We start from the raw sequence: 26,518 nt of genomic DNA on the forward strand, positions 1-26,518 counted from the left end.
AAATTTGAAGGAAATCTTTGTATAAACTCCAAATATATCCATGAGAAATACCTAATGTATTTCCTGCAATATAAATCCATGTAATTTTGATCTATCATCCACATTAATCCAGACACTGTAGGAAGGTAAAGCTAGGAATACCACCAAGGAAATGCAGATAAAGAAAATGGATTTAGCTATTTAACCACGAGATCCAGGAATAAATTTTTTCGATCCAGGAAACAATACCGAGTTCTAGTACGGAATACAGGTGATCCCAGAGTCAATTCATCCCTTGACAGTATTAAATTGCATTTAAACCATGAATTAATCTCACATAATCTCAGGAATGAACTCTATGTGAATTCTGGAGCTAAATTCTTGTAAATCCAAGAATTTGATCTTGATAGATATATGTATGGAATAGAAGTAGATTCAGATATATTACATTGGTAAATTCAGCTATGTAATACAGATATTTAGTGTAAATCCTTGCAGGTATATCCAGAAATAAAGATAGTACAACCAGAATTGAAATTCAGATTTCCATGAAAAATCCAGGGTGATGCAATGTCCAATGCAGGTATATTGCATATTGTAATCCAGAGTGATGCAGTAATCCAATCCATATATTCACATGTATGTGAGTAGAAGTATCCAGATATGTTATGTAGGTAGATTTTGAAAAAAAAAAGTTAGATTCAGGTTACAATCCATGCAGATCTAAGAATGGAATCTTCATTGACCCAGGTATATAATCAAGTAGATTCAAGTATTAAACCCAGATTATGGATTGGATGTGGGTTATGGAAATAATTCCTGGTACATCCATGGATAAAAATCAAGGTGGATTTAGGAATGGCATCCAGGTAGATACAGGAATAAAATTTTGTACATTTAGAAACGAAATACACAAAGTTTTTTTTTTTATTTTGAAAAATATGCCGGTTGATTCAGGTACTACTTGCACATAAATCCCAGAATAAATCCAGGTAGATCCAGGAGTAAAATCCAGAAAAATCCTGGAATGAAAAACAGGTATTTCTAGGAATAAAATCTCTGTAGTCTCAGGTATATAATCTAGATAGATCCAGACTTTGTACGGCACATAGATGCAGCGAGACAAGTGTTTCTTCTCTCTGTTTTTATATAAGCTCAAGTGCCTTGACAAGGTCCCCTGTCCTGAACTCTAGTCATTCCTGGATGAGGGGATTAGAGAAGGAAAACAGTGAGCTATCTATGCCTCTGCAGTTCATGTAGAAGCCCTACGCTGAGCTGTATGCCTCAATATGACTATTGTCATGAAGTGAGGGTCTCTCTCTCTCTCTCTCTCTCTCTCTCTCACACACACACACACACACACCTCCTGATTTCTTTCTGTGCCTCAAATAAATGATGCATGTTCAATTAAATTGTTCAAGTCCTGAAAGCTCATCATTTCATCTCAGGAAGCGAGTGTAAGCATCAGTTAAACTATTCAATGTGGTCCCCTGTCTGTGTGCTAAGCATTAGTCTCTCACAACTCTACCACATTGGAGACCGACAGAGGTGATCCTTCTCCAACTTTGAGATAGAGAGCAATGGCACAGAGACACATGTTCTCCAGGCTGAGTCCCAGCTGTACGAAACCTATGCAACCATGACTATTTCAGACTTCAGATTTATTTAAACCCATATCCACAGCATAAGGGTGCAAGTCAACTAAAAAACAAGATCCATTCATCTTTTAACGTAACCTTATGCCGATACCCCAAAGATAATTTGCTATTGTATTTCTGGTAAACCTGCATTTTGAAAGCAACCCTTCACATGAGGTCAGCTCATGTGAAATTCTCCTCCTGCAATGTCACATTTCCTATAGAAAACCTTGAATTTTTCAATCATTTTGCTTGTGATACTTCCAATTAGGGACGCTCATCTGGCCACATTCAAAACTTCCTTCTGACTCTTTGCCCTATCACAGAAGACAGCATGGCCAGGCTCCACAGCAGCCCACCTTCAGCCACCCTGGGCAGCCTCCTCCATGACCAGCACTGGCACTCAGTCCTGACTGAGTGGGCAAGCAGGTGAACTTCACCATGGACAGGCACACACAGCACTTCAGGTTCAAGGGTGCAGCAGACTCCTTGGACATTGACTATGAGGTGAGTTGATGCTCCCTGCACACTCCCAGGCTGCTTGAGGGAGAGCAGGAAATGAACAAACAAAAAGATTTCAAAAGATAAAAATAAATTATAAACAGAAGAGGTGAAAGAAGGGGTGAGGTACCAATGTGTCTGCCTCTGGGTCTCATCTCCCCATCCTTGGTGCCTCATGATCAAATAGGGATAGGGTCCCTTCTGAACCCTGCAAGTGAGGTGGGGACATACACAGGAGATACAGCCAAACTCTGAGTAAGTTAAAGGAGCATGTCTCCTTTTCACTGCTTTGGCCCTTGCTCTGTCCTGTCTATGCCCATACCCAGTCATGCCCTGCTAGCACAGCAACTTCAGTTAGCTGGGGTAATCTCCAGGAATCTGGAATCTGCAGCATAAGCTCTTATCCTTAACTCTCACCCCCTACTCAGATGTTTGATTTGTAAAGAGAGAGTTGTTGTTGTTTTTGGTTTGTTGGTTTGGTTTGGTTTGGTTTGGTTTCCTGCTCTGTTGCGGAAGTGGCTTTAAAAAAATAAGTCAAGCTCTGGAAACTTACAGCTAAGAGTAATTACTGTGGATATAGAGAAGCATACAGTCTGCCCCTACAGTCCACTAAGCTTAGTGCTGAGGAACACTCAACACAGCTCACTGAGGCCCTATGCCAGACTTGGGGGACCTTACAGCTCAACAGCTGAGGGCAGACTACAGGCAGTGAAGCCCTGGGCACTGGCGGCATGCAGAGGACAGGACCTCTTCCAGAAGGTCTTGCTACTTCTGGGAGGTACTGGAGTGGAACATGATGAAGACCTGCCAGCACATGGGGATTTTGGTATCTGGCATTCCGGAGTTTAGAGTGTTCAAAGCAGTCAGCTCCATGGTGTGCTGCAGTCAGCTTGTACTCTTCCTGAAAGAGTGAATTTCCAGGAATTTCATGCAAGACAGTAAAGACAACCATGATTTTAAAAACACTAGGCCATACAGATTCGTGAACAATTTAAAATGTAATATAAATCCCCTGACTTGTGGTTATTTTATAATAGTATATCTAATTGATTTATTTCTATCTACATCCATATTTATTTTTGAAGCTTTAAATATTCTATCTGGTGGTAGGAATAAACTGTGTAGTTACAGAATATCTCTTTCCAGTTAAAAAGCTAAGGGTGTCCCTTCGATACTTTGAAATCCACAAACTGATATTTATAAACCTCAAAGTCTGAGAGTTTGCTTAGTGCATCAACAGATGTCAACAAGTTAAAAGCCTGACTTAGAGCTTGTTCATCTGCACTGTGTGATTAGAACTAAACTGCATTTTTGTAATGGTTTCTTAAAGAAATTTCTAATAATTAAAAAAAATGTGGCATAGTCCAGAAAAAAAAAAACCAACAGTGATTCTATAGGTTATTATTGTTTGCAAACTATACAAGATGCATTGTTTATATTAGAAAGCAATGTGTGTGTGTGTGAGAGAGAGAGACAGAGAGAGAGAGAGAGAAGGAGAGACCCTGAACAGCCTGTTTTTACATAATTACAGCATATTGTGTGATGTGGTGATCAATAACACCAAATAAGAATGAAGGTAATAGGGCCTGGCACTGTGGCCTAGCGGTTAAAGTCCTCACAATTAATGCGCCAGGATCCCATATGGGTGCCAGTTCTAATCCTGCTTCCCATCCAGCTCCCTGCTTGTGGCCTAGGAAAGCAGTCAAGGATGGCCCAAAGTCTTGGGTCCCAGCACCCGCGTGGGAGACCCAGAGAAGCTCCCAGCTCCCAGCTTCAGATCAGCGCAGCACTGACCATTGTGGTCACTTGGGGAGTGAATCATCAGATGGAAGATCTTTCTCTATCCTCCTCTCTGTTAATCTGACGTTGCAATAAAAATAAATAAATTAAAAGAAAAAGACTGAGGTGATAAACCATGTGAGTCAGGTTAAAGAACTTGAATTATGATGGACAAGGCACCACTCAGGAGCTGTTTTGCAGGATGGTGACATGGCTAGTTTCATGCTTTGGACTAACACTTTTTTAGGGCTGTTCAAGACCAGTCCAAGATGTAGTCTTTGGAAAGTTGAACAAAATGGATGTTTTCCAACCCACTCAGACGTGTGAGTCAGACACTTGGGGATAGCGTTCAGCATTCTCTCTACTAAAAGACCAGAGCTGACCATCTGCTTCCCAATGGCTGAGAACCAGGCTGTCCAGCAGAGGCACAGTAGGGTCATGGCAACCTGGGTTCTGTTGCTTGGAGAGAAAGAAAGGACAGGCTGTTGAAAGAAGAAACACTGCCAAACAAACTGCAATCATTTGCTGATTACCTAGCAAAACAATGGTGATGGTTATAGGAGCAGTGAAAAAATTGGTACCCAAAAGGTTTTAATCTGTTAGGAGTTGTGAAAAGTATCTGTTCTTTGGATCCAAATATTAGCATAGGATAGATACTCTGGATAACATACACCATTTATTAACTTCTAGGAAGGATTTGTTATTCTTTGATGCAGAATCTGAGAATAGGCAGATACTTTTTAGCTTTTGAAAACTAGAAGCCTAGGAATTATCAATTACTTTATCAAATGCTTATTTGATTTTAAAAGAAAAGACCACCTAATGTATTAAGATTATTTCAAAGGAAACAGATTTCTTTCATGCACGTGAAGAATCATAAAATCATCCCTAAGTTTCTCCATCTCCCCTAAATGTTTTCTCTTTAATGCTCTGGCCAACTTGTAAGTTGGTTATCTGTGGTTTCATAGGAATAGAATCTGGATTAGATCACAGTTAGTGATTTAAAATGTAATGTCAGCATTGAGGGAAATACAATCCAAGGATGTTTCAACTGATGAAGTTGAAGCTGTTGTCTTGAAGGCATACCTGTATGTTTTGTTGCCTTTAACAAGCTTGGCAATTACCTCTGAGCAACTCTGTTGTAAAGATGCCAAGACTTCACCATATGGTGTGCCCAGCTTTCGCTGATAATCATAAAAGAAGTTAACTGTAAAGGCAGCGAGACATGCTGGTTGTGCTGGAAGACAAGCTTGAGCAGTCAACAGGCCTTAACGGCTTCAGCGGTGAGAAGACTACCCTGCTCCAACTGTCGCGCACGCGACTCTGCCACGTGCACACCACGCGGGAGCAGGAGACGCTTGCGCCTGAGGCCCATGCGCCTGGTACCTACACGCACCCCACGTGAGCTCTGTGCCTTCGTCTGACTTTGGGCTGCTGCCATGGCCTGCCTGACTTTGCTTCTCAAGCTTCGCCATGGCACAACTCTTCAGGTTCCCGTCGGCCTTCATGGAGGAGGGGAACTTGTGCAAGGGACCCGAGGTGGTGGTCACTGAGCCTGCCCTTTCCTTGCGTCATGCAATTTGGACTTTGTCACCTGGGTCTCCGAGTCCCAGTTCGAGCAGCGAGTGATCCAGTACAGTGAGGAGCACCACGGGTTTCATCTAGACACTCCAAGGGTCCTTCCTGCTGTCACGTCTGCGTTTTACAGATGGGGAAACCGAGGCCCACTGCAGGATGCTGCTAGCGTGCTGCGCCAGCTAATGGCTTCAGAGGTGGGGCCTGCAGAGCACTGAAAGGTATGTGGATTGCACAGAGGATATGTCGGTGGGTCCCGGGTTCTTCAAGAACGTGACCAAAAGTATCTGCAGTCAAACCAACATGTTCTTAGATCTCAGACTCTTTATATGGAATTGACTGTGCCTGGGGCAAGAGTAGGGAGCAGGTATTGTGCATCAAATGTTGGTGGGTGCTGAGAAGCTTAGATGGTTTCCAGTGACAGAAACTATGTACTTGCAATGTAGATGCTTGCAATGAAAGAATCTCAACTGAATTTAAACTGTGGTAATGCAACAAGGTGGAGGCTTCCCCCCGGGGGCGGGGAGGGGAGGGTTTGGGAGGGGTGGGGGGAATCCCAGTGCCTATAAATCTGTGTCACATAATGCAATGTAATCAATTAAAAAATAAAAATAAACATAGATCTTAAAAAAAAGGGGATTTACCGTTGTAGGTGAGCTGTGACTGTTACCAAAGATGTGTCCTGAGGCAGAGAGGAAGGTGGAGACATGTCCTGTTATCTGTTCTCCTCTGCCTGGCCCTCCACCTTGCCACCAGTGCCTCTCCTTGTGCAAAGCCAGCTGAAAGCCACACTGTGGGTTTAGCAGTTCAGACATTGATAGACTAGGAACAGAAGCATTTTTGCATGGTAGAGTTTGCTCTTTTCGAAGATATATATGTGTATGTTGTATGTATGTGTGTATGTTGTATGCATGTGTGTATGTTGTGTGTATGTGTGTATATGCATACATGCACATATTTGACAGGCATCATTAAGGAAGAATAGGAAGACACTAAGACAGACATGAAGGCAGAGAGAAATCCCAGCTTCTACTTCTTTCTTCAAAGGTACAAAACAGGCCAGGTTGGGCCAGGCTGGGCCAGGCTGAGGTTTGGACCTGGGCACTAATTTAGATCTAGCTGGAAGTGGATAGCAGAGCTGGGATTTAACCCAGGTACTTGAAAGTGGATGTGCAGGCAACAGAGATGTGTTAATCAATCTCCAAGTGCCTGCTCCTCCATAAGCACATTGTATATGCAAACTCTAAGCTTTCTTCAAGTCAGGGAAGATTTCTTAATTTATTTCCATCTTTTTTTTTTCCATTTCTTAGATTAACTTCTGGATCCCTTTTTCAGATTGTTTAGCTATGGTGATTTCTTCCTGTTAATATTTTTCTCCTCTGCTGAAAAATATTTCTTGGATCCAGCGATGTGGCTTAGCAGGAAAAGTCCTCTCTTTGAAAGAGCCCGGATCCCATATGGGCACCGGTTCCATTCCCACCAGCCCTGCTTCCCATCCAGCTACTTGCTTGTGGCCTGGGAAAGCAGCAGAGCATGGCCCAAAGCCTTTGGGCCCTGCACCCTCATGGGAGGCCTGGGAGAATTTCCTGTCTCCTGGCTTCAGATCAGCGAAACACTAGCCATCGTGGTTGCATGGGGAATGAACCACTGGATAAAAAAACTTCCCTTGTCTTTCCTCCTCTCTCTATATATCACATTGCAATAAAAATAAAATAAACCTAACAAAAAGAGAGAAAGAAAGATTTTTCTTCCACCTGATCATCCAGATTACTGTTTGGTGTTCCCGCGCAGCTGGCACACTGCATGTTTAAAGTCAAAACTCTAGTTCTTTCTAGTTCTTCAAGTTCCTTCTGGTATTCTAATCACACATACATGGGAGCTGTCTGTCATTTTCTGTTATGGTTTTGCTTGACATGTGCATGACACACAGCATGTTCATGGCATACTCCTTGCTAATAGTGATTTGATAATTCTGACTCCCCTTACTATTCCACATCAAGAGAAGCCAACTGTCTAGTTCCACAATCAGCCTTCCTCCATCTAGGTAAAAATGGCCATTAATGGCTCATTTTTCTTGGCCTACTCCTCATCTTGAACTCCTCGTGGTTGAGTCATGCTGTAAGGATTGTCTGAGCTGTGGTAATGTGTGAGTGTTGGGCAACTATGTTTTTCTTTTGTCTATCAGAAGGAAACAATGGGAAGGTGAAGAGTCATTCTTATGCCTTTCTGAGGCAAGGAGGAAGGCTCTGTGCCCAAAGTATCCCTGAGTATGACAATCTCTTCTGGTCACAAGGGCTAATAGAAATTCAAGCCAGCAAAATAGCTTTCCTGTTTGTTTTTAAGAGTATAATGTATACATTATGTATAATGTATACATTCTTTTCAAAAAGGATTTAGCTTAGTGCTTCTCATTTGTGAACAAAACAAACAGCTTTTGTAACAGCCTTTTTGAAAAATCTCTTAGGTGTTTTCAAGTTACCAGTTGTTTAGAATTGCATCTTAGCGATCTGAACAAGCCATACCTAGAGTTAACTATTAGACTTTGGGTTTAATGGATACAACGGGTCTGCTGGAAACTAGAAAACAAAGTATCCATGTTTAGAAGCATCCAACACTGAGCAAGGAGAGACAATGGATCTCAGACAGCACTGTGAAACCACCTGTAGGATGTCACACACTCTTGGAGTTTGTAGACCTAGAGGCCTAGCCGCTGTGACCGCAGACACCACAACCAGATGGTCACCCAGATTAGGGAGCAGAACTTGAGGAATGCACGTATCAACAATTGGAGGGAGTCCACCAATAACCGATTTGTTCCTCTAGCAGGTGGCTTTCCTCGGTCTGTTGGTCCCTGTTCCCCTGCCTGGGGGACAAAGCCCCTCCTTTTGATCTGTTACCTAAACCTGAGGACTAAGGAGGCTCTCCCCCGCAAAATTTCTCTTTTTGAAGATAGATTTGTTTCTACTGGAAAGGCAGATATACAGAGAGGAGGAGAGAGAGGGTAAGATCCTCCGTCTGATGGCTCACTCCCCAAGTGGCCTTAACAGCTGGACGTGAGTCATTCCAAAACCAGGAGCCTTTTCCAGGTCTCTCATGTGGCTGCAGGGTCCCAAGGCCCCGGGACCATCCTCGGCCACCCTCCCAGGCCACAGACAGGGAGCTAAACGGGAGGCTGAGCCGCTGGTATTAGAAGGGGCACCCATATGGGATCCTGGCACGTTCAAAGCGAGGACATCAGCTACCAGGCTACTGCACCGGGTGCTTTAACTACTAAGCTATCGCACCAGACCCCTCCCTGTAATTTTTTTCAGATATTTACTAGCATTCCTGTGTAAGCACACTTAATTCTAATGTCAGCATACACTAGGTATTAATGTTAAACACTTAAATGATGTTGTAATAGTATCTTAAAAGTACAGGCAGTTATATATATAAAACTTACAAGATTCATTTCTCAGCATGCTTAAGCCTTTAGGTATTTTGACCCAGCTTTTCCTTTCCATTCTATGATAGCCACACTTCTGAGTAACAAAATATTCTACAAGCAATGCTCTTCCTTAATAACCTGCTAATTGTCTTGATTTACATTTTGAAACAATCATGTACAACGCCAAATGAAGACATTTTCTAAATAAAAGCACACCAAATTTTTACAATACAATTGCTTTAAGCAATCTTCAACCATTTCTCCCAGTTCGTGGAGACACATTTTAACACAAAACCAGCCTCAAAACTGGAAACAGGAACGTTTTTCAGATTACCTTTCTCTCAGCTTGGCTGCTGTCCTAAGAGGCTACCTAAGAATTTACTGAAGCAAGTTCGCAGGTTTAATCAATAAGAAGATAATAACTTAAACGGAGATGTGTAAACACTGTTGTTCTTCACGAGGAATCAGATTTCAATTCCATTGTTTTAAAGGTAAACATTCAGAAATTATACACATCATGACCAATTTTACTATACATTTTTAAAGAATGTGTTGCTTTCCTGTAGGGCAAAATCTCACAGAATTCTTTGTAAATAAGAACAATAATAATTTATAATCTGGACCAATTTCATGATTAGAAAACATTTTGAGCAATGAAAATAAATACACATTTACTTTAATAGCATCTATGATGCAACACATTTAGCATAATTTTATAATAATGTGAGATTATAATCCAAATTAATTTAAATGACAATCATATTATCCAAATTTTGTCTCAATGTTTGAGAGTTGCAGGGATCCTACTAGAACTTTCGAAGTTATGGGACTTGGTTTCGAACTCTGAATAATTTAGAGGTGTAAATTAGTTAAACAAAAAGTACATTTAGCATTCCACTGAACATGTTAATGAATACTCTATGTTAGACCTGAACAGTGCAAGGACAACACTGTTAAGCTGAAGACCAAACATCCCAACTACCAAGGAGACCACGGGGAACTGGAATGGCTTCAGAGGCCGAAAACTGAGGTCACCCACCCCCGTTCGAATCTACCATGGGGGATGGAAGAAGCCCAAACCCTTCCCTTGCAGGATCCAAGGTCATCAGAATGACAGCCAGGAGCACTGAGCGGTCAGTAGAAACAGAACAATAAACTTCCTTCGGGACTTGGGAGAGCAGCTTTCTCTGGTCCTTAGTTCCAACTTTGGATCCCTAACCTCTCTTGCAATGACCATCAGGGTCTCCCCGGTGCCCCCCCAAACACACACACACACACACACACACACACAAGCTTAGAACCAGACAGGAAATAGTCAGCGTGGACTCACACAGGACTTACTAGGTAGGACACAAAGATTAGTTACTCCTCACTAAGGTATTGAAGATTTCTCTGCATACCCTTCCTAAAACTGTTCTGCATCTCAATTGTGACTTATGCCTTGTTAGTTACAAGCCAGTTTAGACTATCCCAAAATCTGCCAAGTTCAGCAAAATTATGCTTGAACACTATAAACTGCTGAATGCTAAAATGACAGCTGAATAGTAGCCTATAGCCATTATAAGGTATATAGAAGCTGGTTCTGTGTATAAACTAAAATTGAAATGTCAATGAAGTAGTCACAGGATGTCATTCAGAACTTGCATTTTTTTAACATATTGGTTACTCAATACCATGTCAAATAATTCCATAATGTTGTAAATTGCTGTTAATGATATGTTATGGCGTTTAATTGATCGAGATGATATTCTGCCAGCTCTGCTTTCAGACCAGAGACGGTCTCCCCAAGAAACCATTGAATTGATCTGGACAATAAGATGCTGGACTCTATGCCTGGTATACACTTGCAATGAAAGAATCTTGACTGAATTTAAAATGTAATATTGCAACAAGGTGGAGGAAAGCACCATGGGCAGAGGGTACAGGGAGTTACGGGGAGTGGTTGGAGGAATCCCAGTGCTTATGAAACTGTGTCACATAATGCAATGTAATAAAAAATAAATAATTTTAAAAATAGCTTGCCTTTAGGCCCAGTATAGTTATCAAAAACTCAGTCAGGCAAGGAGGCAGATCCAGGCTTCATGAATCAGGCTTCACAGAGCAGGCATTCCTCAGTGAAGCACAGTGTAGCCATCTTTACCCCAGGTGTAAGCAGATACACCCTGCCCCAGGGGTTAGAGATAAACCCTGCCTCCACTCTTGTCATATGACTGGTACCCATGAAGAAAGCCACAGAGTCTGCTAATTCACAAGGAACTCTGGAGAAAAGATTGCCCAGATTAGGCTGAAGTGAGCAGGGGCTAAGGCTATTGTCAGAGCCATCAGAAGCAAGAGACAGAATGAGAATCTGAGAAACAATATCATCATAAAAGGGCATTCATCACTTTTCCCAGAGTCACTAGATGCAGTACAAACAGATGAGAGGACATTTACACAGGAGAGCGGATACCAGGAGGACCAGATCCCTGGAAGCCGTTTTAGAAGTAGCTATCTAGATCTGGATTTCAGATATTTAGGTTAAAGTTGTTTTTCTCTAATTTTATCTTTTTAAATTTTTTTTTCTATATAGGCTAGTATTCTCTCCCTAAACTCCCACCCCCGACAGATTTTCTCTGATTTACTACAATGCTACATTCCTTTTTAAAAATGCTATATTTCTTAATAAAAAATCATAATTCCATCAGTCTCTTATTTAAGTGTACTCCATCATTGCTGGTACAGACAGTGTCAGACATCCAGCAGCCCATTGTGTACACATTTTCAACATTTTTATTGGGAATCCATTCTTCATTTGGAAGCAGGGATGCATGTTGCATTATACGTCTGTATATGGCAGACCCCAGTACTCCATCGCTATACATTCCCATAACTGAGAAAGCATGAAACAAGGCCAACTACTGGTATGAGTTAGCACAACAGCCACCAGCACAACAATAACAAATTACCGTACCATGAAAAAATGCACCACTGAGTAGCCAACACAGGGTGACAAAAAGGAAACACTAAAATCTCTTTGGAATAAATGATGTCACGGTGTAATCCATGAGCCAGTTATGAATTCGACAAGAGAAAAGAAAATATTTGTAACAACTAAAACAGAAATAAAACACATCAAGATACATGGGATGCAGCCCCCCAAAAAAGAAAACGAAAACACTATGGATCGAATTATTGAAGTTACACGTTCCATGTTGATTTTCTTATAAGAGAACATATGACATTTGTTTTTTTGTGATTGACTAGTTTCAGTGAGCATAAAGGTCTTTATTTGGGACGACTTAGTTGCAAAGAGTATAATTTCATTCTTCTGTCATCTGACAGAAGCGTGTCTCGTATGATTTACGGCTGTAGGGAAGATGCGACTGTTACCAAAGATGTGTCCTGAGGCAGAGAGGAAGGTGGAGACATGTCCTGTTATCTGTTCTCCTCTGCCTGGCCCTCCAGCTTGCCACCAGTGCCTCTCCTTGTGCAAAGCCAGCTGAAAGCCACACTGTGGGTTTAGCAGTTCAGACACTTATAGGCTAGGAACAGAAGCATTTTTGCATGGTAGAGTTTGCTCTTTTCAAATATATATGTGTATGTGTTTGACAGGCATCGTTAAGAAAGAAAAGGAAGACACTAAGACAGACATGAAGGCAGAGAGGTATCCCAGCTTCTAATTCATTCCTCAAAGTTCCACTACAGGCCATGCTGGGCCAGGCTGGACAAGGCTGAGGTTTGGACCTGGGCACTCAGTGCAGGTCATTCTTGAAGTGGAAGCAGACCTGGGATTTGAACATAGGTACTTGAAATGGGATATGGAGGCAACAGAACTATCTTAAACAAGCACCAAAGGCCTGTTCTCCCATGAGCACTTTGAACACGTAAACTCTAACTTTTCAACTCAGAGAAGATTTCTTATGTTTTTTCCGTCGTTTTCTCCCCTTTCTTAGATTAACTTTTTTTTTTTCATATCTTCTGAATCCCTTTTTCAGATCACTTGAATATTGTGAATTCTTCTTAAAAATTGTTGTCCTATGTTAAAAGATATTTCTTCCACTTGATCATCCATATTACTAATTTGGTTTCCTGGTGCAACAGGCACACTGCATATTTAAGTCTAAACTCTATTTTTTTTTCTATGTCTGTGTAGTCCTTCTGGTATTTTAATAAAATACTTGAGAACTGTCTGTCATTTTCTGTTATTATTTTTTGACAGACATGTGCATGACACACAGGATGTTCCAAGCACTCTTGTAATACTTTAAAATACTCCTTTTAATGGTCATTCCATAATTCTGACTCCCCTTACTATTCCACATCAGGAGAAGCCAACTGTCTAGTTCCACAATCAGCCTTCCTCCATCTAGGTAAAAATGGCCATTAATGGCTCATTTTTCTTGGCCTACTCCTCATCATGAACTCCTCACGGTTGAGTCATGCTGTAAGGATTGTCTGAGCTGTGGTAATGTGTGAGTGTTGGGCAACTATGTTTTTCCTCTTGTCTCTCAGAAGGAAACAATGGGAAGGTGAAGAGTCATTCTTATGCCTTTCTGAGGCAAGGAGGAAGGCTCTGTGCCCAAAGTATCCCTGAGTATGACAATCTCTTCTGGTCACAAGGGCTAATAGAAATTCAAGCCAGCAAAATAGCTTTCCTGTTTGTTTTTAAGAGTATAATTATAAACGTATGCATTCTTTTCAAAAAGGATTTAGCTTAGCACTTCTCATTTGTGAACAAAACAAACAGCTTTTGTAACAGCCTTTTTGAAAAATCTCTTAGGTGTTTTCAAGTTACCAGTTGTTTAGAATTGCATCTTAGCGATCTGAACAAGCCATACCTAGAGTTAACTATTAGACTTTGGCTTTAATGGATACAGTGGGTCTGCTGGAAACTAGAAAACAAAGTATCCATGTTTAGAAGCATCCAACACTGAGCAAGGAGAGACAATGGATCTCAGACAGCACTGTGAAACCACCTGTAGGATGTCACACACTCTTGGAGTTTGTAGACCTCGGGGCCTAGCCGCTGTGACCGCAGACACCACAACCAGATGGTCACCCAGATTAGGGAGCAGAACTTGAGGAATGCACGTATCAACAATTAGAGAGAGTCCACCAATAACCGATTTGTTCCTCTAGCAGGTGGCTTTCCTCGGTCTGTTGGTCCCTGTTCCCCTGCCTGGGGGACAAAGCCCCTCCTTTTGATCTGTTACCTAAACCTGAGGACTAAGGAGGCTCTCCCCCGCAAAATTTCTCTTTTTGAAGATAAATTTGTTTCTGCTGGAAAGGCAGATATACACAGAGGAGAAGAGAGAGGGGAAGATCCTCCGTCTGATGGCTCACTCCCCAAGTGGCCTTAACAGCTGGGCGTGAGTCATTCCAAAACCAGGAGCCTTTTCCAGGTCTCTCATGTGGCTGCAGGGTCCCAAGGCCCCGGGACCATCCTCGGCCACCCTCCCAGGCCACAGACAGGGAGCTAAACGGGAGGCTGAGCCGCTGGTATTAGAAGGGGCACCCATATGGGATCCTGGCACGTTCAAAGCGAGGACATCAGCTACCAGGCTACCGCACCGGGCGCTTTAACTACTAAGCTATCGCACCAGACCCCTCCCTGTGATTTTTTTTTCAGATATTTACTAGCATTCCTGTGTAAGCACACTTAATTCTAATGTCAGCATACACTAGATATTAATGTTAAACACTTAAATGATGTTGTAATAGTATCTTAAAAGTACAGGCAGTTATATATATAAAACTTACAAGATTCATTTCTCAGCCTGCTTAAGCCTTTAGGTATTTTGACCCAGCTTTTCCTTTCCATTCTATGATAGCCACACTTCTGAGTAACAAAATATTCTACAAGCAATGCTCTTCCTTAATAACCTGCTAATTGTCTTGATTTACATTTTGAAACAATCATGTACAACGCCAAATGAAGACATTTTCTAAATAAAAGCACACCAAATTTTTACAATACAATTGCTTTAAGCAATCTTCAACCATTTCTCCCAGTTCGTGGAGACACATTTTAACACAAAGCCAGCCTCAAAACTGGAAACAGGAACGTTTTTCAGATTACCTTTCTCTCAGCTTGGCTGCTGTCCTAAGAGGCTACCTAAGAATTTACTGAAGCAAGTTCGCAGGTTTAATCAATAAGAAGAAAATAACTTAAAAGGAGATGTGTAAACACTGTTGTTCTTCACGAGGAATCAGATTTCAATTCCATTGTTTTAAAGGTAAACATTCAGAAATTATATGTTGCAAGCCGCATCTGTATGCACTGGCCACATGCTGTACCTAAAATGGCGCTGGCCGGAGAAGCCACACCTTCGTGCGTGGTGGAGAGTCACGTAGCCTTCGCGGTACTGCGCAGGCGCCTAGCACATGCGCAGTGAGCTGCGGCGTGGCCGGCACGTGAACACTGGGGACTGACGAATCCGGTCGCCCAGGACCCTGCGTGATCATGACGCCGACCTATCATCGGCGGAGGCGGGGCCAGTCAGCACCAAAGAGCAGACAGCCTGCCGGGGTCGGGGCCCTTTCCTCTTCCTCATCTTGGTGTGCACAATAAAGACTACCGCAGGAGACTTCACTCGCGTCTGAGTCTTATTGCGGGACAATAAGACACGTGGGCGCGACAACTGGTGCCCGAAACCCGGGACCTGGAGGGGGCCTCCCTTTTTAAACGGGACGGAGTCAGAACTGCGGCCATAAGACAGGTAAGGAGCTCTGAGAGGGAGAACTTTCGGGTGACTAGGAGCGAGGTATATGAGCCGCCGCTTCTGGTTATAGACATGGGCGCACGGATCTCTCTGGTGAAATTTTTGCAGAGGGTTTATGCCCTCTGTAAGGGAGCGGTCAGAGAGAGTGACAAAGCCCTTCAGTCTGCCCAGGATAGTCTCTCAGAAACAGAGCGGGAGAGGAGAACCGGTTTGAAGCAAAAAATAGAGGTGAAATTGAAAGCAGTATCTTCCTCATCAAGTTCAGAGACGTCCGACGCGGAGGAAGGGTACAAGCGGGATAGGCGCTTAGAACGTAAACCCGCAGGAAAAAGAGGAGGATCAGAAAAGAAGAAAGAGAATGGCGGTGCTACTGTGCCGGCCAAGCTCGGCCCATGGCCTCAGGGCTCTGGAGCCATTACACTAATGGCTCCTCCTGCTGTGAAGCCATCTGCCCCGCCCATGAGTTGTGGCGCCGGCTCCTCCTTCATCGATCCAGCCACACGCAGGGAACTTCAAAATATGTTCCCCGTCTTAGAATCTCTTTGGAATAAATGATGTCACGGTGTAATCCATGAGCCAGTTATGAATTCAACAAGAGAAAAGAAAATATTTGTAACAACTAAAACAGAAATAAAACACATCAAGATACATGGGATGCAGCCCCCCAAAAAGAAAACGAAAACACTATGGATCGAATTATTGAAGTTACACGTTCCATGTTGATTTTCTTATAAGAGAACATATGACATTTGTTCTTTTGTGATTGACTAGTTTCAGTGAGCATAAAGGTCTTTATTTGGGATGACTTAGTTGCAAAGAGTATAATTTCATTCTTCTGTCATCTGACAGAAGCGTGTCTCGTATGATTTACGGCTGTAGGGAAGATGCGACTGTTACCAAAGATGTGTCCTGAGGCAGAGAGGAAGGTGGAGACATGTCCTGTTATCTGTTCTCCTCTGCCTGGCCCTCCAGCTTGCCACCAGTGCCTCTCCTTGTGCAAAGCCAGCTGAAAGCCACACTGTGGGTTTAGCAGTTCAGACACCTATAGGCTAGGAACAGAAGCATTTTTGCATGGTAGAGTTTGCTCTTTTCAAATATATATGTGTATGTGTTTGACAGGCATCATTAAGAAAGAAAGGAAGACACTAAGACAGTCATGAAGGCAGAGAGGTATCCCAGCTTCTAATTCATTCCTCAAAGTTCCACTACAGGCCATGCTGGGCCAGGCTGGACAAGGCTGAGGTTTGGACCTGGGCACTCAGTGCAGGTCATTCTTGAAGTGGAAGCAGACCTGGGATTTGAACATAGGTACTTGAAATGGGATAAGGAGGCAACAGAAATATCTTAAACAAGCACCAAAGGCCTGTTCTCCCATGAGCACTTTGAACACGTAAACTCTAACTTTTCAACTCAGAGAAGATTTCTTATGTTTTTTCCATCGTTTTTTCCCCTTTCTTAGATTAACTTTTTTTTCATATCTTCTGAATCCCTTTTACAGATCACTTGAATATTGTGAATTCTTCTTAAAAATTGTTGTCCTATGTTAAAAGATATTTCTTCCACTTGATCATCCATATTACTAATTTGGTTTCCTGGTGCAACAGGCACACTGCATGTTTAAAGTCTAAACTCTATTTTTTTCTATGTCTGTGTAGTCCTTCTGGTATTTTAATAACATACTTGAGAACTGTCTGTCATTTTCTGTTATTATTTTTTTGACAGACATGTGCATGACACACAGGATATTCCAAGCACTCTTGTAATACTTTAAAATACTCCTTTTAATGGTCATTCCATAATTCTGACTCCCCTTACTATTCCACATCAGGAGAAGCCAACTGTCTAGTTCCACAATCAGCCTTCCTCCATCTAGGTAAAAATGGCCATTAATGGCTCATTTTTCTTGGCCTACTCCTCATCATGAACTCCTCACGGTTGAGTCATGCTGTAAGGATTGTCTGAGCTGTGGTAATGTGTGAGTGTTGGGCAACTATGTTTTTCTTTTGTCTATCAGAAGGAAACAATGGGAAGGTGAAGAGTCATTCTTACGCCTTCCTGAGGCAAGGAGGAAGGCTCTGTGCCCAAAGTATTCCTGAGTATGACAATCTCTTCTGGTCACAAGGGTTAATAGAAATTCAGGCCAACAAAATCGCTTTCCTTGAGGCCCAGTATGGTCATCCTAAGACCTCAGGAAAACAAGTGGGCAGAATCAAGCTTCATGGAGCAGGCTTTACGGAGCAGACCTTCCTCAGAGAACCAGAGTATCATCATCTTCATCTTACATTTATGAGATACACCCTGTCCCAGGTCTAACAGATAGATCCTGACCCAGGTTTAAGGAGGCACACCCTGCCCTCCACTTCTGTCCTTGACTGGCACCCACCACAGAGTTCACTGGCTCCCAGCCAATCCATGAGGAATTCTGGAGAAAAGATTGTCCAGATTAGGCTGAAATGGGCAGGGGCTGACAATATTGCTGGAATCCTTTCTCCATCCATGTCAGCCGATGTTGAGAAAGCTCCATCTGTAGGTAACTGCTTAGGTTGCTTTTGTCCAAGGCAACTACTGGGAGAAAAGCAGCTAATAGCTGGCAGGCATCATTGGTCTGGTTAATGGCAAATTTGTGTCGACTCTATCAGTGTGTCAGCATAGATGCCTATTCTATTTTTCATTTATTTTTAAGATTGTTGAGGGCAGACACTGGTTCACCAGCAGATAGGGCTTGCAGTCGCAAGCACAAATGTGTGCGGGCCCTGGGTATGCAGGCAGGCAGGGCCCAAGGTTGGCATGGCACACTGCCATTGAACCTTGCTTAGATATCTGCACACTTGCATGCGTAAAGAGCTGTCTATTGCAAAGGCAAGCAGGTCTGCGGCTGGGTGAGAGCGAGGACTGCTAAGGGACAACGTGACAGTTGAGGAGTTACTTCTCAGTGACTTCCATTAATCAGGCTACTGCACTTGAAAGTGAATGAGAAGGCTAAAACCAAGTGTTTTAGAGGAGAGAAACTGGAGGCCCTTCCAGGAACAAACCACTCACATCAGGCAACTGAGGTAGACTTATTGTTATCAATCATTGCCTGCTACTGCACATGGAAGCCATGGGGGGGGGGGCGGAGCATGCCTAGCAGGGCTTGACCCTAGTACCTGCCAGTGAGTATAGGCACAGAATGTGAGCCGTGTTGGGCTTGGCCATGACACTAAAAAGGTCATGAGAGAACTGGGTCTGGAAGCAGATTCTATAAGGGATCATCGACTTGCCCCCATGGGACTGCAAAACCAGCTGGTTTACTCAAGGGCTGTGAGTATCAATGCCCCAAATCAGGCATGAACTGGCCTGTCCCCAATCGCAACTCTCACTGGTGGGTGTTGCAGCCTTGCCCTGCCCAGCATGTCCACTTCCCTGGCTTTCATGAAAGTCAGTACATGTGATAATCTAACCTACCTGGCATGGTCCACACCCCATACTGGCTCCCAGGCCTGTCAATGTAAAGCAGCCTGCTTGGACTTACCAACTCTCAGGTCTTACTCACATGCTCACCAGTGAGAATGATAGTCCACCAGGGAAGTTCCCCAAGTTCCTTCCCAGACCTACTCCCAGACCCGGATCTTACACATGCCAGCAGGTGCTAGGCCTTCACCTAATACAGCTTGCCCCCTCTGTCTTAGCTTTGGTCTGTGCTGGTGGATGTTGTGATCAGGCACATCCCACACTCAATTCTTGCATGTACTTGTCGGCGCTACAGCCTGGATCAGCTTGGATCAGCCTGGACTGTTCTGAACCCCAATATCCATGAAGTGAGACCAGCCATGCCTGACTGTGCTCCAGTATCTACCAGCAAATGTAAGAACTGGATAGGAGCAAACTCAGTATCAGGCTGCAGGGCCCCCCATCCTGGGCCAACGTAGTATCTGTTGGTAAAGTCCAAGATGGGTGATGTTATGCCAAGCTGAGTCAGAGAAGCCACTGCCATGTGCACAAGCTCTGTGGCTAAGAGTAGACTTTGTCGCAAAGCTAAGGGGACACACTGCCTCAGCTGAGGTTCCCACTGGTGAGGACAAAGGCAGGAATGGGTGTGGGAAAATGTGCTGGACATGGGTACAGTATCCCTAGGCATGGGTGTAAACTGGTTCTAGGGTGTGCCAGAATGGGATTTTCTTCAGCACCTACTGGTGCTCACTCACAATAATCAGAATGGGGGTAGCACAGGCTGGGCTAGGTCTCAGCACCTACTGAATTATATGAGAACTGGGTCTGAGTGTAGGACAGACAGAGCTAGGCTGTAGGACCCAACAAGAAATATCACAATGGGTGTGGGCTATTTGGGCAAGGTTGCTGAAATACATATAAGAACATGTATATGGAATATATGCATTTCATACATAACATATGAAATGCTTCTTGTCTCACTTCTACCATCCTTTTTTTTTAAGATACATTTATTTTTATTGGAAAGTCAGATATACAGAGTGGAGCAGAGACAGATAAGAAAATCTTCTTTCTGCTGATTTACTCTCCAAGTGACCGCAACAGCCAAAGCTGTACTGATCGCAAGCCAGGAGCCAGTAACCTCCTCCAGGTCTCCCACGTGGGTTCAGAGTCCCAAGGCTTTGGGCTGTCCTCAATTGCTTTCCCAGGCCACAAGCAGGGAGCTGGATAGGAAGTGGGGCCACCAAGACATGAACTAGCACCCATATGGGATCCTCGCACATTAAAGGGTAAGATTTTAGCTGCTTGGTTACCATGCTGGGCCCTCTACCTTCCTTTTTTTTCTTAGTTTGAAAAATATTTGTGACAAAATACTTCTAATTTACTTTATAATTGCGATCTTAACCTTCCGCTACATAAAGTATTTGGCAAATAGTACACAGGATCTTGTGTCCATGGAAGGATATATATACATTACCAATTTTCAGGGTGTCAGTGTCACTCATGTGCCCTCCTTCGTCTCAGACTGCATCAAGGACATGGATTGCATGGCAGGATGACTTCTATGAGGCAGCTAAGAGATTTGGCACACCTTGGCAGATGTAGTTGTGAGCTTTTCCTCCAGCCACCCAGAAGGTAAATACAGTGAAGGTTCCTAGGATTTTCCCTAGAGACTCTGGTGGACTGTCTTAGTGGATAAATCCTCAGTATGCACATGCCAGGATCCCATACGGATGCAGTTCATGTCCCAGCTATTCCACTTCCTATCCAACTCCACGCTTGGGGCCTGGGAAAGCAGCCGAGGATGGCCCAAAGCCTTGGGACCCTGTACCCATGTGGAAGACACAGAAGAAGCTCCTGACTCCTGGGTGCAGATTACCTCAGCTCTCATTTTCTGTAAAAACCAATCATAAAAAAAAAGAATTTTCCATCAAAACATAGCAGAAATGTAGATCCTATATTTCTTGTTGAACTGTCTTCCCAAGGTATATCAGTGTACATCTGGCTTGAGAGGCAGTGAGGAAGGCTGCAGTGTGTCACTCTGTGTTCAGCCCACAGAGAAGAGCTCTGGGCAGCAGGTCATTTAAGCATCCTGGTCCTTCCCTAGCATCGTTGCAATCCCATCAGTCTTTCCCTATGCGGTGACTTTGCTTCACAGAGTCCACTTATAAGGCTCCCGAATGTTGAAATGGTGTTTTTAAAAATAAATGCTTTATATTTATTATTCCACATATGCTGAAAGGGCATGGTTTTCAAAATATGAAGCATATTTAAAGAAAAATTAAGTATAATTTAAAATCAATGTTTTGAGAAATGAAAGATTATATGTGTCTATACATCTCCAAATTAAGTTTTATACAAGATTTTTTTTAACAATTAGATCCTCATTAATTTTGGAAAAATCCAAAAATCATGAAATAAAATATATAAGAACTTCTATCTGCCTAAAAATTCTTAAAACCAATTTGATCATTCAGATAAAATATGTACATAATGATGTCACATTCTACCAAATTCGAAAAGCAATTTCTCAAGAAACATAATATTCTGCAATTAAAATATAGGCAATCCAGTAGAGAAATTAGTCAAGGAAATCAGCATTTCAAATTTCTTTTTAGGAGTGAGCATGGGGGCATACTGGCTTAAGCCACTGTTTGCAGTTCCAGCAGCCTATATGAGGAGTTACTGGAGGCTAAGATGCTCCACTTCTACTCAGAATCCCTGCTAGTGTGCTTGGAAAAAGCAGCAAAACATGGCCCATGTGTCTGGGGCCCTGTACCCACATGCAAGATCTGAATGATGCTGCTGATGCTGATCCCTCAGTTCATCCTGGCCCAGACTCGGGCTCTGTATCATTGGAAAGTGATTCAGTGAGTGGGGGATTCTCTGTCTCTTTCTCTCATTTTTCCTCTGATTTTCAAATAAAACAATGCTTAAAAATACTAAAACCACTGTTTTTAATGTCAGGATGAAGATTCTCAATCTTATTCATAAACAAAAAAGTAATTTCTGCTACAATATTTTTTGCCTCAGATTACACACACTGATACATTCTGACATATTTTAAACTAGGAAGAAAATTATGAATGAAATAACTATTTCTCCCAATGAAACTACCTTACAGTATTACATATGTTGTACTTTCATTCAAAATTGGAAACAATTGTCTCAAGCAGTTTATTCTGTAATTATAAGCCAATGTATATGATAGGATAGATGCTAGGGATAATAAATGATGATGAAAAATTACCAAAAAAGTTTTAAAAGGTTTTGAGGGACCCACATGGGAGCAGCTCAGTCACGGCACCCTAAAAACCCTTGATCTACACATACTTCAGGTTGGATACTATTATAAGGAAAACAAATTTGACTAGAGATTTGGGAAGATGAGGAACATGGGCTTGTGCCATTTTCTGATGAGCGCATCTCATGAAAGGAGAATCATGTGGTAGGCAGGATGACCTGCCACATTTGATTTATGATTTATACAGAAGGGGAGAGGAGGTGCAAGAATGGTAAAACGGTGTAGAAAAATGCAGCAAGACAGAGGGTGAGAGGAAGACATCTGCCTTTATAGCAACCCACTGCTTAGCAACCCTCACTCTTCATAATTAAACTTGTGTGATGAGCTTCTATCCTTACATGAGTGGAACTCCCTGACTTGATTGTCTTTTGATCACATCTCCTAACTCTGCTCCGTGAAGGAATTCAGTTTCTCATTTGAATTTATTTTACATTGATGGTTGGACCATAGTACTTGGACCAGCCTATTTTAAAAATTGTTAACAGCTGAGAGGGATACATGCTTATGTATGCCTCTGGTTAGGTGGAGAAGGGTCCAGGAAGAAGATGGATAGCACAAATGTTTCATATATATACTTTAATTTTTTCCCCTCCTGCATCTACAGTAGGGAAGGGAAAGAGGACTGCTCCTTGCTATCAAACTACATCAGCACCTGGGAATGGGGGACAATCATAATAGTGCCGTAGTGACCTCAAAATATAGAAGAATGTCCTAAAGGTGTCACTTGAAATAGTTCTGAGATATTGTTGGTTTTATTGCACCAGGGTTGAGAAAAATTTTACAAGGTTTCATTGGTTGACAAAGTTCACCTCAATGTGTCCACAGACCCAGACACTTGCTGCAAACTTTTTCTAAGAGTTGTCCAAACACTTGTGCTTTCCAGTTTCTAAAGAAGCACTCAGTATCCTCTGCTAGAGGAGATGGGCTGGCTATCATGTCCACTGTGAGAGTCTGACATGCTTTCTACTGCACAGGATTCAGTAACTGAGATGGTCTATTCCCAATACAAACACTCTGAGCCTGGTGCAGTAACTTAGAGGCTAAAATCCTCTCCTTGCATGTGCTGGAATCCCATATGGGCACAGGTTCTAATTGCCATCCAGCTCCCTGATTTTGGCTTGGAAAAGCAGTCAAGGATGGCCGATAGCCTTGGAACCATGCACCCCTGTGGGAGACCTGGAAGAGGATCCAGGTTCTTAGCTTGGTGTAGCTCCAGCTGTTGTGGCCACTTGGGGAGTGAATCAATAGATGATTTTCCTCTGTGACTTTCCTCCTCTCTGTATAATCTGACTTTATAATAAAAATAAAATAAATCTTTAAAAAAACAAAACAAAAAAATTATAACCAATACAAGCACTCCAAGGACAGATAACAAATACTGTGATTTTCCCTGTGCCTCAGGTTTCAGTTCAACCATCTATTTGATAGTCCCCCAAGAAACCTCCCCTGGGGTGACCTCAGAGTTAACTCTTGTGTGCATCAGTCAGTGCAGAGTCCAGTTTGTCAGCTACCCAGCCAACGCATGTATTGGTTAATACAGCTGTCAGGTCAATTTATCCATAGCCAAAGCCCCATCTCTCACAGGAACCTACAGGTAAAATAACCTAGCACAGCCAAATACAGGCCCTTTCCTTACACATACCAGCAGGTGCTAAAGTTTGTTGGGGTGACCCCTGGTACCTGCCACCAGACCTTTCCCCATGTGCTGCAGCACAGCACGGTCTTGTCTGCATCCCATCTTGCTCTTCTGTGCTCAGCTCTGGCGCTGAACCTGGACCACAGGTATGTCAATAGGAGTTGCCACCTTATCCATCCTGGCCCATTCCCAGCTCTGGCTCTTGTGCTCACCAACAGGAGGTATAACTTACCAGGGGAGTGCCTATAATCCCCCTGTAAGGAGCACTCCCAGCCATAAACCCTGAGCTTGCCAGGGAGTACTACACTCCAAACTGACATATATAGCACCTAATCCTGCCACTTGCCAGTGCGTGTTGTGCCCTCTGGCCCATTTCAGATCTGGCTCTTTACTGCACCAACAGATGCAGCTCCCCAGCCCAGCCAAGTAGGTCCCCAAATACAGTTCTCACACCTTCTGATCAGTGCTGCTGCTCTCTCCGACCCAACATTTGCAGGGCAGTCACCATACTGTGGCTACCCAAGCATTTCCTCCAGCCCCAGATTATCCATGTGCAGGTCTCCCACAAACGTGTGTGCCTTGGCTTGAAACAGGTATACACTCCAGTTTCCTCCTTAGAAACCACCCCAACTTAGCTATTTTCCTATCTGCAAGTGCAGCGGCCCCATCTGTGGAAGCCCACAGAGGTCACTGCCATCCTGTCAAACTGGTCTTCTGTGGCACTCACTCCAGCATGTCCCCAGATGACCTTCCCTGCAGGGACAATCCGTAGGGGCAATGTGCAGCCTTCACACTGTATGGCGGCATGCAACATGCTGATCTATGCAATTACTGGTGCTTAAATTTAGGGTTAGAGCTGAACAAGTTTTGACCAAGATAACAAAAGAAGGAAAAATATATGAAAGTTAATCAGCAAAAGAATAGCACTTTATACAAAAGGGGGACATCAAAAAATTTCTGAGAGGGTCTGGCTGCATGGCCTAGCGGCTAAAGTCCTCACCTTGAACGCCCCAGAATCCCATATGAGCACCAGTTCTAATCCCGGCTTATAGTTCCACTTCCCTTCCAGCTCCCTGCCTATGGCCCGAGAAAGCAGTCAAGGATGGCCCATAGCCTTGGGACCCTGCACCCACGTGGGAAACCAGGAAGAAGTTCCTGGCTCCTGGCTTCAGATCAGGCCATTGCACTCACTTGGGGAGTGAACCATCGGATGGAAGATCTTCCTCTCTGTCTCACCTCCTCTATGTATATCTGACTTTCCAATAAATAAATAAATCTTTTAAAAAAAATTCATGAGAAATATCATAACACATAAAGACTACACACTTCATCTTTTTGCACCCAAATAAACTTGCGTATAAATTTTGTTGTCACAAAATTTTTGAAGTATTTGCCTCTCTCATATAGTTATACTTTTCAAAATATTTTGAGATTAGCATGAAACTACACAATTTTAGTCTTAAAGTATACACAAGTAACTAAATAGAAAAAAATTCATCAGTAACAACAGGATAGGCAGATAATTTGTATGGCAAATTATCTAATGAATGCAAATAGGGTGCAAGTAACCCACATATTTGGCAAAATTGCAGCATAGAAAATCAACACAAAGATCAGTTATATTTTCACACACCATAAACTTGGTGATAAAAAACTGATTCGAGCTCTTTTATTCTCAATAGCTTAAAAAAAAATGAAATTATTTTGGGCCCAGTGCAGCAGCCTAGTGGCTAAAGTCCTCGCTTTGCATGCACTAGGATACTGTATGGCCACTGGTTCATATCTCAGTGGCCCTGCTTCCCAACTATCTCCCTGCTTGTGGCTTGGGAAGGCAGTAGAGGACCAAAGCTTTGGAACCCTGCACCCATTTGGGAGATCCAGAAGAAGTTCCTGGCCCCTGACTTTAGATCTGCTCAGCCCTGACCCTTGGTGCCACTTTGGGACTGAACCACTGGAAGGATGATCTTCCTCTCTGTCTCTCCTCCTTTCTGTATATCTGAATTTCCAATAAAAATTTTTAAAATCTTTAAAAAATGTAATACTTTGGTATAAATGTAGCTAGAGATCACAAACACCTCTACAATGCAAATGATGAAATGTTAATTAAGTTATTCAAGAACAAAATTTGCAAAGATGTCCTGCGCTTGTGACTAAGGAAAAATTACTCTTACTAATAATTCCATATGGTTCAAAATAATTTCAAGATTCAGTGCCATCTCTATCAAAATATCAATGGCATTATCCTCCGAATTATGGGAAATAACCTAAAGTTCATATGGAAATATGGATGACCCTTAATAATTAAGAGAAACAGTAGAGAAAAGGCAATAGTTTAGTAATACTAAGGAGTCCACTAAGAGAATACAGAATTTACAAATGCATCTATCACATGATCGAGTCATCCAAAATAAAAATGATGTCAGCCTGTGAAAAGATACTTGAGCCAGCATTGTGGCACAAGCCATCATCATGCTTGATAGCTCATATAAGAATTGGTTCCAGGGCCCGGTGCGATGGCACAAGTGGTTAAGGTCCTTGCCTTGCACACCC

General features: G+C 42.8%; 1 pseudogene; it reads left to right on the plus strand.

Annotated features, from left to right (window-relative positions):
- Positions 1-26,518, plus strand: part of LOC121150355 — a 198,377-nt pseudogene that overhangs the window by 122,604 nt on the left and 49,255 nt on the right.

This window comes from Ochotona curzoniae, unplaced genomic scaffold (genome assembly GCF_017591425.1).
Source record: "Ochotona curzoniae isolate NIBS_2020 unplaced genomic scaffold, NIBS_Ocur_1.0 scaffold_4953, whole genome shotgun sequence".
Lineage (NCBI taxonomy): Eukaryota > Metazoa > Chordata > Mammalia > Lagomorpha > Ochotonidae > Ochotona > Ochotona curzoniae.